The sequence below is a fragment of the Zalophus californianus genome, chromosome 12 (assembly GCF_009762305.2).
Source record: "Zalophus californianus isolate mZalCal1 chromosome 12, mZalCal1.pri.v2, whole genome shotgun sequence".
Lineage (NCBI taxonomy): Eukaryota > Metazoa > Chordata > Mammalia > Carnivora > Otariidae > Zalophus > Zalophus californianus.
The window spans coordinates 63532383-63544981 of NC_045606.1; positions in this window are offsets into that span (position 1 = coordinate 63532383).

Sequence of the window (12599 nt, forward strand, 5' to 3'; positions counted from 1 at the left end):
TTTTTTTCAATGATCTATTTCCTCTCCTATTGAGATAGTATTCTGCACTTTTCATTTGGGCAGGTTTTAGCACTCCTCAGTAGTATCCAGGAAAATGACCACGGTCAAATGTCAGCTTGGGTTCTACACTAGAATCTAACCCTTCTATGATCATTCAGTGACTAGAAAGTCAAAATCCGAGTTAGGGTTAAATGTAAAATCCTGTCTGTTGGTACAATTCATTAAGAGACAATTTGCCTATAATAGCTACTTAATGTGTCTGCAGTATATTTTCGCCATAGACAAAATCAATAGAGATGATCAATAAAAAGAATTATCACAAATTTCCTGACAACTCCACGGTGGCAGCAGCTGGGAAGCCACGGCAAAGGGGCGGCCTGCTTTGTTGGGCTGCACTTGGAGGGGGTGTGTCTCCCAGCCATTGGAAGAAAGTCTAGACTGGTTATCTCATAGTGATAGCCTTGTGGCTCCCCAAGAGAATTGCTCACAGTTCCCTCTCCAGTGGGTCCACTAGACCAATACCTTGATCTCCTCCTACTTCCTGCCCTGGCTCTAAGCCCATTCCTATGTGGAGATGGGATGGGCTGAGGCCCTGAGTGTGGATTGTTTTGATGTTCATTCTTGTTAGCCCCATCCATGAAACTCTTCAGAACAATGGCAACCAACTGCTATTTCAAGGTAAGGGAGGTAGCTCCATGGAGTTACAGCAGAACAAACATACTCTTATTCCTGAATTCTCCATATTGTTCAGGGTTTTTTTGTGTGTTTACCTATTTTATCCATGCTCAAACCATCTTTCAGTAATGACAACACATATAATACAATATAAATAGAATAGGAAGTCAAGGTTCTAGACTAGGACATAAGGAACTATTTAATGGCTACAACTGAGTTGCACAAAGGGACGTAAAACAACAACAACAACAACAAAAAAGAAAACACAAGGCTTGCTACATGGTTCTTGACTAAGAGGAAAAACACACCTGTTTCTCAGTCATGCCTGGCTTCTTCTTCCTTACTCACTGAGCCAACTTATTCAGGTAGTGAAGATGTCCAGGTCTCAGAGAAAATAATCCTTTTCAAAAGCCCCCCAGGAAGCCTATCATGGACCTGAGTTTCCATTTTCTTGGGACCCTTTTCTTCAGCCTTTTGCCTAGGAAGATGGCTGTGTTCAGATCAACGACATGTACAGTAAGTTCTCCCAAGGTATAATGACAGAAACTCTTGTGGGGAGAGCTTATTGCAGCTACTCTTTTCTTTCTTCTTGTGACCTCAGTGTGTAAGTTTGAGGGACTGTGTTTTTGCTGCCATCTTGCAGCTTTGGAGGAAGGGCCAGCGGGGGTGCCATGCTGTAGAACCAGACCACTCTGGAATTACTCTCTCCAGACTTTTGGTTATATGAGAGAATCAGATGCTTTTATTATTAAAGACACTATTGGGAATTCTGTTTATTGCAGCTGACCAAATCCCACTGATACAGGTAGTACTATCATTAATTTGATAATATAGGACAGTTGAGGCCTCCCAGGTGACATGCTAGTGAGTAGCAATGATGCCTGGGTTGGAATGCTCTTTGTCTGAACCCAGAACCAGAATACCTACTCCCTTTCCTGATAATTCTTCAACTTCATGTGGGACCCTGTCAAAAATGGAGGTTCTTCTACTTCACTCCCAAAGATTCTACTCAGTAACTCTGAGCTGGAGTCAAAGGAACATCCATTCTAAGTAAGCAGTGTGGGTGGTCCTGATGCAAGGTCTTCCTGAACCCCAGTTTAAGATCCACTCCCCTTTGTTACCTAACTGCTTGGTCAAACTCACCTCTTTCCAAAGCCTACTCTTCTTCCTACCACTTTGGGCTGACTTCAGTACAGCATCCATACTCCCACTCCTACCCTTCACTCCCTCATAAGAGTAAACTCAGACACAGGTCTACCTTAGCATGAAAAACATCAAGTCTCACTTTGGAATCCCTTGATTGAAAAGTAGGAACAATTAAGAAGGAGGGGCGAGAGGGGGCTAGAGTCAGTGATGTTGTAATAGCAATGTATGGTGACAGATGCGAGCTATCTTTGTGGTGAGCACAGCGTAATGTAGGAAGTTTTTGAATCACTGTGTTGTACACCTGAAACTAATGTAACATTGTATGTCAACTATACTCAAAAAAGAAAAAGAGGGGTGAGACATCTCTTCCCTTCTCTTTTTAAGCAGTATTTTCTTATTTGTTAAACTGGACATCCTAGATGGTCACAGATTGAAACAACCAGCTCTAAGCCTTATTTATTCCACCACTGGCCAGCTCATTACTTAGATGTCAGCTCCTTGAACAGTAGGAAAGTGAAATAATCACGAGTCTTTCTTTGGGGGGAACATGTAGGGCAGGGTGGGGGAAGTAATGCACACATTCTTTTTTTTTTTTTTATAAGAAACCCATGTGGTGTATTGTCAATCACCATAGACCAGTTCCTCCTGGCTTTGCCTGAGGGACATAGAATCCAAACTTAATATTGTAGGAAGCTGTGAAACCAAAGTTTTGAATTTTTCTCAAGAATTTTATTTTTAATAATAAAAAAAAAGCCCAAGCCCATGTGTCCCATAAAAATAAATGAATGTTTTCACTCTTGAACCAATAAAGCAGATGAAAGTTGGAAACCGCATGATGGTCTCTGTGGAGCTCATCCTGGCCATGCAAAGACTTGGAGAATCAATGATTTTATGTTTTGCAGATGGGGGAAACTGAGGAAACACCAGGTTCATGTCCCTGGGTGTGGCTGACAGCAAGTTGCCTGCCAGGTGCTCTAATTTGGAAGAGCAGCTCTCTTGAGGGTTGGAAGAAAGCCCAGATTCTGTAGCATGGCAAGTTCCAGCCTAGCCCATGAGTTCAGCTACATTTCCAGCTAAGTCCTTCGTGCATCTAACGACCTGTGGTTCTTCCGAGGGTCATGTTGCATCATGTCTTTGTGCATGCAGCCCTTTGCTGAAACACCCTCCTGCTCCTTTCCCACGGAGCAAACACCCACTCGTCCATTGCTCACTCATCACCAGAAGCTGTTGGTGCTCCCGTGTGGCTGTGCTCTCAAGCCCTACCACAATACTCGAATGCCTGATGATATTTACTTGTTCTCATGTATCTGGCCATCCCATTATCTCCCACCAAAACATGCATGGGGCATCTTGAAGGCTGGATCCTGTTTAATTCATCTTTATGTGACCCAAGTTACATAGCCAGGCACAGAATAGATGTTCATTAAATGCTTGTTGAAGGCATAAGTTGATGAACTGATGCAGACAGGGGAAATGTGGGGGGAAAAAAAGGCGCCATCTTTAACCCCACAGCGTTCCCTAGAGGACAGTGGAAGAAGAAACAGGGAAGAGGATGCCCATTTAACTTTCTAGCTCGCCTTTTCTTAAGACCTGGGTCTCCCCTTTTGGTCTAAGGAATGTAAACATTCAGATTCTTTTCACTGCAAATAACTTCTTCTTACATTAAAAAAAAAGAAGAAGAAGAAGGAAAACTGACAGTTACTTGGGAGAATGATTTCTGCTGGGCTGCCAGGGACCACATTTGCTACTATCATGGGTATTTGGGCAAAGACACTACAAGGTTGGCTGGGATCACTTAAGGCCTACCCCATTTAGGGGCAGAATTTTTTAAGGCTTGTCTTCCCTTGGGGGGAAGTCACACCCCGGCAGCTGCTGTCACGCTATGCTCTGTTTAGTCCTGAATGAGAAAACCCTGGGCTTTGGCAACATTGCCCTTCTTGCTCCTTCAGTACAAAGGCTGGGAGTTGAGTAACAGTCATCCAGCAAGAGGGATTTTCCCTTCAGCCCGAGGGTGTCAGCCTCCCCACCAGGGGGCTGGAGTCAGGCCTGGTTAAGGTATTTACCCAGGCCTCCAGGCAAGGCAGCCCACTGTGATATGGGCTGTCCTCTCCACTTTCTTCTCGGGGATCCTGTAGATCATTTTATCTCTAAGCAACCTCCCCTCACAAAAGCCTCAGGTACTGGAATTTTCATAGTGGGAGACTGGGAAATTGAGAATGATTATTGATGAAGGAGGCCCAGGAGATGGAATTGGAAAGAGAGTTCTGAATCTTTAAGTGGACTGAACTTTGCCCACTTCAGTGAGGCACAGCAGTACCAAAGCCAAAAAGATGGGGGTACGGTGGCGGGGAGGGGGAATGGGGCAGGGAATGGAATTAACCTTCACAAGAACCTGGTCTGGGGTGCTGCTTTCTATGTATCATTTCACTTTATATACCCAAATACCCTTGAGTCCTGTGTTATTATCCAGTGTACACAGATGGCAAACTGAGGCTCAAGGGGATAAAGGCACACCCCAAGGCCACATACCTAGAAGATTTTGGGGTCAGGATGTGACTATGGCCTGTCAGGGTGCAGGCATATGAGCGAAGTATAAGGAGTAGGAAACTTGTTAAGAAAAAAGAGAGAATTATTTTGGGCAGTTTAAGCCCAGGTTGAGTTTACAACTCTCGAGTGGTTTTTCTCTGCCAAGCATCATCCCTTTTAATCATTCAAAACTTCTACTTTGTAGGTGAGGAAACTGAGCCTCAGAGAGGTCAAGCCATCTGTGCAAATGACTCAATATTTCTGGAGCTAGGATTCAAACTCAGGTCATCCGGAATTCTAATGATTGTGATAAGGCAAGGAAGAATACACATCTGCATAAAGGAGCAAGAGAACGTAAGCATGAGTTTGTGGAGTCTGATGAACCATTTGGAAAGTAATGTCCTCGCAAAGTACCAAGTTAGGCAGGGCGAATCCATGTGGTTTCAGAGAACAAGTAAGGGGGAGCGATGGCCAGAGGAAGAGGAGCAGAGAACAGATGTAAGCACTTCCTGCTGGAGAGTGACACCCCCTCCAGGTCATTGCACCCTCTCCTCTCCTCCCAGATCTTGGGATAAGTGCACAAGTGCAGGCTTACCAAATGCCAGGATATTTTAAGCTCCTCTGCAGTGGTTTTAAATGTGCAAACAAATTCTTTGACATTTGTCCTTTACCCTTGGGTCTATGTAGGCTTGTAACTTGCTTATAACCAATAAAGTGCAGGAAAAGAGACTGCAAGATTTTTGAGACTGGGTCATTAAAGGCAACATGGCTGCCACCCTTTTTGTTGGGACACTCACCTTTGTAATCTTGAGCTTCCATGTAGGAAATCTGCCATTTGTGCAGCTGCCACACTAAGAGGAAACCCAGGTCATGGGTTCTGGCCAGTAGTCCCAAGTGAAGTCCCAGCCAGTAGCCATCATCATCTACTAGGTATGTGAGTGAAGACCCTTCCAGATGATTTCAGTCCACAGATTTCAAGTCACCTTGCCCCCCAGTCTTTGTATTTTCCTAGTCAGACCCCAGATGTCATGGAGCAAAGGTAAGCTCTGCCATGTACCCTGTCAGAATTCCCAACACATGGAATCCATAGGCATAATAAAGTCATTTTATGCCACCAGGTTCTGGGGTAGATGGCTGTGCAGCATTGTAACCAGAACATCATCTCACTTTATTTATTTTTAAGAAGCATCCCATGTCTCCTTCCTCGTCCCCCATACCAAGCTCTTACTTTTCAATCAACTGTGTGGACATAAGTGGTGTTGGTCCCCCCACAAGTACATGTGCTCATCTCATTCTTTGATGAGGGCCCTGGTAGACTGGCAAAGATGAACCAGCTACTTTACAACCGCCTCTCCTAACCAGGCTCCTAGGCTTCCTTCCCAGCCCCTTTCCCATCCTTCACTCTAGTTGACAGCTCCCCACCCCCTTCCCTGTGCCTCCCCTTTTGGATGGCAGATACCTTTCAGTCCATTCAGGCCCCGGGGCCAAAGCCTCTCATCAACTCTAGAGCTATTTATGTAGTTCACTGCCTCCCATTCCTCACAACCCCAGGGGCAGTTCTGGGCTTTTTGTGTAAGTGGCTGGTCTGAAGCCACCTTAGTGGGTATATCTCTGGCTCAAGTTCTACCCTACTGGTGTAATCCCATGGTTGTTAAAGTTCTTCAAAGAACGAGATGAGCTCATTTCTCTTAAATCAGTGCCTGGTAGATGTCTCATTTTCCCAGCACAAAGTTCATTATGGTACCCCAGTGCTAACTCACCATTAGCAACCCTTTCAGCCAGTAAACAGAGAAGAAAGTTCAGAGTCCATATAAGACTTTTCTTGCTCTCTTTTATTTTATTTATTTATTTATTTATTTATTTATTTATTTATTCAGTTAACTCTGCAGTCTAGTGTCCACCCACCATGATGTCCTGCTAATGTTTTGGATTTACAGAGATCAGTGTCTGCTCTGCTTACTAGTTAGCGTCCTTAGCAAGTTACATAAGCCCTCTGAGTCCTATTTGCTCATCTGCAAAATGCAGATAATTTTTGTCCAGGGTTACCGTGAAGATGGACTGAGCTAACGTTGGTTGTTAGCTCAAGTTGGCCAGAAACTAGGCTGGTTGAAGGATATGGTCTAAGATCTTGTTAATATTTTTGTCATGGTTGTTACTATTCGTGGTTGCCCTTCAGGAAGTCCCATCAGCTCTGCCTTCCAAGTAAATTTCAAATCTCGCCACTTCTCATCGCCTCTGCTGCCAATCATCTGGTCCAAGCCCCGAGCACCTCTATTTGCATGGTTGCCATACTCTCCTATCTGGTCTCCTGGTTTCACCCCACTTGCCTTTTGCCCCTCCGCACAGCAGCCAGAACAGTCTTGGTCCATCCCATCCTGTCCCTTGCAGGCTCTAAACCCTGCCATCACTTCCCTGCCTGCTCAGAGTAAAATTTTTGCAGCAGGCTACAAATCGGTGCAAAATCAGTCTCCTATTATCTCTATGCCTTCATCTTTTCCTCCCCTCTCACTCCCTCCCCCCTCTTGCTATTCCTCCAACAGTGTGCACCTACCCTAGAGTCTGTGTACCTTCTCTTTCTCAGCCCATGTGAGTGCACAGCCTGCACCTTTATTTCCTTCAAAGCTTGGCTCACATCGCATCATCTTGTTAAGTTATTCCCTGACCATCCTATTTAAAACACCTCCACTGCCTTTTTTCTGCTTTATTTTCCTGCAGTCAATCATCTTTCAACGTGTATTGACTTATTCATTTATATTTATTATCTATTTCTCCCAACTAAAATGGAAGCCCATTGAAACCAAAGATTGCGATCACTTCCTTTTTGCTACCCCCAGTGCCAAACACAATGCCTGGAATACACTAGACCCTCAAATATGAGGTTGAATTGACCATAGACCACAGAAACAACTTACTTGGCTGTTTGCTGATATTTTATTTTAATGAAGATGACTGTGTGCATTTACAGCATCATCAACAGTTTTGTTTAAGAGCACTATCACTGTGCTGCCCTTATTTAGTTGGAGAATATGCTGATGATAAAAGCCTTGAGTGAGAAACCAGTTGAAGTCAAAGGATGTGGGAATAATACCCAAGTCTTCTGTTTGCGACTCAGAAGGCCCCCCAGAATAAGTGTGGATTCTCTCACTGTTTGCACCAACCATATAATTTGCAGGGCCTACTGCAAAATAAAAATGCAAAGTGGCCCCTTCCAAGACCTCAACAGCAGAGCATTAAACCAAGAGTGGGGCCCTTCTGAGCACAACTTACATGAGTATGATGCTGGCCTCACTCATTTTCTACAACTGTCTATCTTTTTGCCTCCAATGAAAACAAACCTTAGGAGGTTGGTTTACTTAGTGAACTTTGTCCACACAAATATCTATTTAAATTGCCATGAGGCTAGAAAAGTTAAGGGTGTCTATTCTGCCTGAGGTCCATTGGTATTCAAGCTTCCAAATAATCCACTTTTTTAAAAAAGATTTATTTATTTATTTGAAAGAGAGAGAGCGAGCACGAGTGCCTGGGGCAGAGGAGCAGAGAGAGAGAGAGTCCTAAGCAGATTCCGCGTGGAGCCCAACGCAAGGCTCTATCTCACAACCTGAGCTGAAACCAAGAGTCAGATGCTTTACTGGCTGTGCCACCCAGGCACCCCAGTCCACTTTTCTTTTGTCCTGGATTATGACAACCTCAATTTTAGAACAGGGAGATGAAAAGATACTAAATTGTTGCCCCTACCCCTTGAATAGGTTACAGTCTTCTGTGAAGACAGTGCTAAATGCTGAGGCCGGAAGTGCCCCGGGGCAAGGTAAACGGGGGAATTGCTGCTTCTAAAAGAGAGCAGGTCATTTCTGGTTCATCTTCATGGTCATCCGTGATCTGACCATCAGCAGCAATCTCTGCTTAATGGTCTGCAAATATGGACCAGCTTGAGGGACGGTCTGAAGAGTGGCAATGGGGACTGAGACAGTGGTCCAGGCTGGAGGCAGGATCCCAGGCCTCCAGGTGCCATCAGGTAATTCTAGTGAGTGACGAGGATGCCAGCTGGAATCAACCAAGGCCTTCCTGGCCAAGTCAGCTCCTTTCCTTGGGATTTATTTTTTCATCTTTCAAAGGAGGACCATATTGTTCAGAGGTTATTTTTGAATATTAACCAGACTTTAAACATTCACTTATGTTTTGAGTTTTTTTGGAGTCGGGCATTATAAAAAACACAAGCTGCTGGACCCCTTTATTCACATTTTCCTGAAAAACAAAAAGCAGCCTTTTCCGTATTTTTATTACAGGTCCATCTTGACCTCTCAAATATTTTAAATGATCTGTTCTTTGGCTAGGAATATGAGTTGGTTGATTGAGGCTGCTTCTAGGCCCCCCATGAGTATTTTTTGAAACCAAATTACAAACATCACAGTCGAAATAAAGAAAAATGTTAACAGAAATGCATTACTTAAATTCTAAAGTTATTTCTAGACTTTTAGAAAGTTCCAAAGATGAGATGATTTGGCCACAGAGCTTTTAAAAATATTAAATGAAATGAGCAGAAACATTAGTTCCACATTTCAAGGACAATTTATCACTAAACAAACGGATTTGGACCTCTGGAGATTTTTCTTACAAGACTTCAAAGTCTTTTTGCAAAGATAGCTAAAATAAATATCATACACTATTTTAAAAATTCTATGTACACTTATATCTTAAAGTGAGTTGTTTTTTGTGGGTCAGAAGTAACCCATTTGTGTAGGAGGGCATGTGACCATTCACATTTAAAAGGTAGGCTTTTCCTCACTCTCATTTTTGTCTTTGATCAGGGCTGATTAACATTTCAAGGTAGTTTGGCTTGTGATGATTGCTTAAATGTGTCCCTTAAACTGTGGGTATCAGTTTAATAGGGAGTGAAATGTCACAAGATACTAGCCTGTGGTATAGACATAAGAATTTAGCCAAACACATTTGGAATCATAGGTTCTCCCCTTTAACATAAATATTCTGGGAATTTAACTTTCTCTCTGCTTCTATACCAGGTTCCTACACAAGTAGGACTAACATTCATTTTGACCATTGTGATTCAGATATTGTCCAGGGAAGGAGACTGGGAGAGACTGGAACATGCATGGAAGCCTGGGGTATGAATTGCCTTGTTTCTCGGCAACCTTAAGAACACTGCTGCATTTTTAGGGATGGCTAGCTGAGGACAAGGAATTCCTTCCCCTGCAGAAAAATCCCCAAGGAAAGCCAGAGTTGCAAGGGAGCTGAGTTGGCTTATTTTAATGGCGTTGTTGTTATCTGTCTCCACCAGGCCAGATATCACTGCGAGCCAGGAAGCCAGGACCAGCTTCTGTCCCCCTTTTCCAAGCCCCGCCCCTACTTCTCCCCTTTTGAGATCCACATTCTTTCCTTAGATATGTTAATGCCCTCTTCAAGGAGCTACCTGGGGCAGCCTCTCAGTCTCCTTGAGAGGATTTTATATCTCTACTTAGATGATTTATGGCTCCCATAGTGTTGAAGGCTCAGAAAGTAGCCTGGTTTCCCCACTCCCCTCCACCGCCCCCCCCCCCCCACCGTTCCAAGTCCCGGAGGGTTGCAGGCAGAGGGAACCACTTCTGTGCCCCAGATGTGTCTGATAGAGATTTTAAAGCATTCATACTTGGATTGAGCTAGATTCAAGGCTAAGACCCCTAAATAGCCATTGTTTCTAACTGATAAAAATTGAGAGTAAAATTGATAAACTAGTGGATAATTGATAAAAAAATTTATTAGGTTGAACCATAAGAAAGTGCTAGTATGCAACCTTTTTACTTACAAATACAGCGATTTCCTATGGTTCTACCTAATAGTGTAAAATATTTTCAAACATCAATGAAGAGATATTGAAAGCTTTTTTTTTTGTCATTTCATTGCTTCATGGCCTCTAACTTCTCTTCCTGTACCCTGCATACCTGTACTAAGACCACCCACAGGCGTGCATGCACACACACATGCACACAATGACTTAATCTTCCTCTTCTGGGACTTTAGAGAATTAAGAAATGAGATGAGAATGAGGTAATGCATTTACATGAATAAAAGCTTGGACAGTCTGCTCGTGATACTGTTTTCCTTTGTTCAGGTGTATCTACCCTCTTCCCCCACCCCCCAGCTCTGCCTGAAATCATTTTATTAGCTTGAAAGCAATGAAGGCAGCCTCACAACAAGCTTGCGGGCGGTCTGCCTGTGTATGGAACGAGCCCCAACTTTGAGTCACAAAGATCTGGATTCTGCATTTGGGTTGATTATTTCTTGGTATGTTCGCATACCAAGCATACCGTATCTTGGGTGAGTTTCTTAACCACTGTGTTCTTAGTTTTCTCATCCTTAAGATAGGGGTCATGATATCTACTTTACAGAGTTGAAGGTGTCGAATAAGACAGTGTATGTAAACTACCTAAAACTGCCTGGGCTATAGTAGGTGCTCCTATGTAAAACCAATATTAAATTTCCTATCCCTTGGTGCTTCTAGCCTCCATGCCCACCCATCTACCACACACAGCTCAGAAACCAAAGAGCTGCTTTAGTTGAAGTGACATGTGGCCTGGGACGGCGGCTGTCTCAGTGGTAACCAGTCAGTGGGGTGAGTCATGGCCAGCAGAACCTCTGCTGCTCTGGGAACGAGAACTTGCAGCTGGGGAAGCACAGAAGTGGCTTTGGGGCACCAGTGACACTTGGTCTGGTCCCTAAGGATGGTTAGGATTTAGACACATGCTCTAGGCCAGCAAGGTCTCATTAAACTTTCTGCACTGATGGAAATGTGCTGTAATCTGTGCTGTCTAACATGTGTGGCTATTGAGCACTGGCCATGTGGCTAGTGTGACTGAGGAGAGAATTTTACATTTAATTTTAATTAATTTAGACAGCCACAGGTGGCCCGTGGCTACGGTATTGGGCAGGACAGGACTCACAGGACGAGGCAGGGGGAACAGCAACAGTGGAATGACAGAAGAGGAAAACCATGGGGGCCAGTGTGGGTGCAGCACGTGCTTCAGCTTGGCGACAACCAAGCTGTATGAAGGACACTGGTTGTACCGGTGATGCGAGAGGGCCATGGAGCAAACTCTGATAGTCAGTGTAAAGAGTTTAAATGTTCTTTTCCAAGCCATGGAAGCTAGTGCAGGTCTGTGAGCAAAGGAATGACAGCATGCTGCTCTATGTCAGAGCAATTGATTTGGCAGGAGGCAGGGGAGTGCAGTCTCTGATTTGACCAGAGAGAAGCTGGAAATGGAAGCCCCTTGCGAGTCTTACTGCAGAAACCCAGGTGAAGCTCTCACTGCATCTGGGCACCGTGTGAACAGCTCTGCCTGGGTTATCCTGTGTTATTCCGAGCTGGGTACTACCAAGAGATCCACTGTACAGACAAGGAAATGGGTTTATCATCAGTGACGTTACATATCCTCAAGTGAGTACAGAAATACAAATTTGAACCCTGGTCTGCTGAATTCCAGAGACCATAAAAGGAAGTATTTAATTCCACTCCACCTTTGTTTTAGATCTCCCTGGGGAAAGTAAGAGAAGTGGTCTCCCCTAGCAGTGAGATGGGATTGAGGAGACAGAGTCAACCCTATAGGTCAGGACTTGACAGTAATCGGACTGGGTGTGGCTTTACTCAGGACCTGAGAAAAGGAAACTCTTGCTCTTCCAAACGCGCTTCTGAATGGACTCACTGTCTTCTGTCACACCCGGCCTCTCTCATCTTCCCACTGCCTTGGTGAAAGCCCATATTAAGCCATTGCTGAGCCCATTACCTTGCCTATCTGTGGGCCAGAAGAGTTATTATCTGCATTTGGGGAACTCTCCAGAAGAGTAGAGACTTATTTCCTTTTTGAGATCTCTTCAGTTTGCAGGCAATTACCTGATGGCTTTTAATCAGTGTGGAGTTAAAAACACCAATTCAAGAGCCAGGATGCCTGTGTTTGAACCGTTACAGTCTTGACTTTGAGCAGGTTACTGACAATACTACATATCTCATGGCCTGGTTTTAGGATTAAGTGAGTAAAAGTACCTAACGTGCATAGAATGTGCATGACATTTATTATATATGGTTTACAATTTATTATATATGGTCTGTCAAAAACTGAGTGAGGATGGGAGCAGGAGTGCCCCAGGGTGGCCAGGAGGAGGAAGAAGCCACTCTTAAAAGACCATTCTAAAATATTTGGGTGTGAATCAAATGATGCTGATCAGAGAGAGAATGGAAGACCAATTTTCTGAGTTAAGTTCAGACA